This window comes from Penaeus japonicus, unplaced genomic scaffold (assembly GCF_977035675.1).
Source record: "Penaeus japonicus unplaced genomic scaffold, GWHDUDI00000001_assembly GWHDUDI00000030, whole genome shotgun sequence".
Lineage (NCBI taxonomy): Eukaryota > Metazoa > Arthropoda > Malacostraca > Decapoda > Penaeidae > Penaeus > Penaeus japonicus.
This window is the reverse complement of record NW_028234432.1, coordinates 4,215,852-4,218,351: the sequence shown is the minus strand read 5'-3', so window position 1 is coordinate 4,218,351 and position 2,500 is coordinate 4,215,852. Positions and strand designations below refer to the sequence as shown.

General features: G+C 45.8%; 1 protein-coding gene across 1 annotated transcript in view; it reads right to left on the bottom strand.

Annotated features, from left to right (window-relative positions):
• The window catches only part of LOC122252507 (transmembrane protein 117), a 97,621-nt gene that overhangs the window by 90,033 nt on the left and 5,088 nt on the right, over positions 1-2,500 (bottom strand). The gene's annotated exons all lie outside the window — the stretch shown is intronic.

Genomic DNA, 2,500 nt, shown 5'->3' with positions numbered 1-2,500 from the left:
AATAAATTGTACAGATGAAGACATAACTATCCCAGCATTTGAATCATTACGTCATGCACGATTCCGACTCAATTCTTTCCAAAAATGGACAGTCTTGATATACCTAGACTTGATTGAGCCTAGTCCTACTCTAGTTGAAAGTCTCCAAAAAGAGATATAGTGTGAGTTGAGGTTTCAGTTAAGTAGTACTCACTCGAGGGAGAGGGAAGCATTAGATTACTGATTGAGGCATTTGATGCAGTAATTGCTACATCCATTCACTATCAATTTTAGCCCCATCCTGTTAAGCGCCTCTGCTTCTTTAATTATCTATTTTTCTTATACTAACAAAGCAATAAACTTTCATACTTTATCAAAAAGTACATGTCGATTGATTCAAAATGAGTGAGCACTTTGAACTCCTTTTCTGTTTTTTTTTTTTTTTTTTTTTTTTTTTTTTTTTATTCTGCCGCGCCTCCCCTTCTTAAGAAAAGGCCTCATAAGCTAAAATGTTGTCATACACAGTACATAGGGCTTAAGTTATATGTACTGCCTATGCCCATTAAATTTGACCTATTACCCTTCTTAAATTAAATGTTATAATAGTTCAACTCTAATATTACTTACTCTCACCGAACTCAACATTGTTCTTGTACCACCAAAGTATTCTAGTGGAATGAGAAGAGAGAAAATTCAATATTGACAAAAAATACTTTTATCAATGAATGTACATTAGGTCAGGGTAGGGCAGAGTTTTTGCCTTCTGACATGTTTTAGATAAAGTATGACATAACTCCCAAGGTAAGAGAATATTCGTTATATAGAATAACTGTTATAGAATCGTATTCTAATATACTGCGGTAAAAGCAAACAATAATGATTGTAACAGGAGTAGAAAGTAAGTGATAACTCAAAATATTTGAATAATGATGTGGCCTTTCTTTCATTCTCTCTCTCTCTCTCTCTCTCTCTCTCTCTCTCTCTCTCTCTCTCTCTCTCTCTCTCTCTCTCTCTCTCTCTCTCTGTCTCTCTCTGTCTCACTCTGTCTCTCTCTATCTGTCTGTCTCTCTCTCTCTCTCTCTCTCTCTCTCTCTCTCTCTCTCTCTCTCTCTCTCTCTCTCTCTCTCTCTCTCTCTCTCTCTCTCTCTCTCTCTCTCTTGCTAATTATATTTATCTACCCCTTTGGCACTGGTTCATTTATCGATTGCTGATGGTACGTCTCTTTCATCCTCTCCTTCCTTCTATTTTTCCTTATGATTTACACCCCACCCTACTCCCCCTCCCTCCCTCGCACTCCCTTTTCCATTCTACTCCCCTCTCCCATATCCTCCTCCCCTCTTCCCTTCCTTGCCCTTGCCCCCAGTTAGCATCTCTCCACTTTCCCTCCCTCCCTCTCCTCTTTCTCCCCTCTCCCCCTCCCTCCCCATTTCCCCAATTCGCCCGTCGCCCCCCCCCCTCCCCTCCCCTCCCAGGCTCGCCCGGCGCCATACCGTCGGGTCGGGATATCAGTCGATAGCGGGCCTTGAGGTCGGAGTGTAATAGGGCAGAAAGCGTGGCGATGAAGCGCCGTTTCCAAAGTGGGCATCTCAGCGCCGTCTTTTAAGGGTTTCCGCCTGAAGAGGAAGAAGTTGGACGGGGGGAAATGGTGGCGATGGAAGGAGAGAAAGAAGGGGGAGGAGGAGGGAAAATGGTGGCGATGGAAGGGGAGAAAGAAGAGGGAGGAGGAGGGAAAATGGTAGCGATGGAAGGAGGGAAAGAAGGGGGAGAAGGAGGGGAAATGGTGGCGATGGAAGGAGGGAAAGAAGGGGGAGGAGGAGGGAAAATGGTGGCGATGGAAGGAGAGAAAGAAGGGGGAGGAGGAGGGAAAATGGTGCTGAAGGAAGGAGGGAAAGAAGGGGGAGGAGGAGGGAAAATGGTGCTGAAGGAAGGAGGGAAAGAAGAGTGAGGAGGGAAAATGGTGGCGATGGAAGGAGGGAAAGAAGGGGGAGGAGGAGGGAAAATGGTGGCGATGGAAAGAGAGAAAGAAGGGGGAGGAGGAGGGAAAATGGGGGCGATGGAAGTAGAGAAATAAGGGGGAGGAGGAGGGAAAATGGATGGAGAGAGGCGAGAGAGGAGAGGGAGGGAGGAGGGAAAATGGTGTCGATGGAAGGAGAGAAAGAAGAAGAGGGAGGGAGGAGGAGGGAAAATGGTGGCGAAGGAAGGAGAGGAAGAAGAGGGAGGAGGAGGGAAAATGGTGGCGAAGGAAGGAGGGAAAGAAGAGGGAGGAGGAGGGAAAATGGTGGCGAAGGAAGGAGAGAAAGAAGGGGGGAGGAGGAGGGAAAATGGTGGCGATGGAAGGAGAGAAATAAGAGGGAGGAGAATGGAAAATGGATGGAGAGAGGCGAGAGAGGAGAGGGAGGGAGGAGGATGCCAGCAGGACAAAAGAGGATACGGTTTAGATATTAATCTTTTGAGCTGATAGTGATACAAATCGGATTCTTCTTAGCCTTAATGATCAGTGATTAAACATTCACAATAGAAA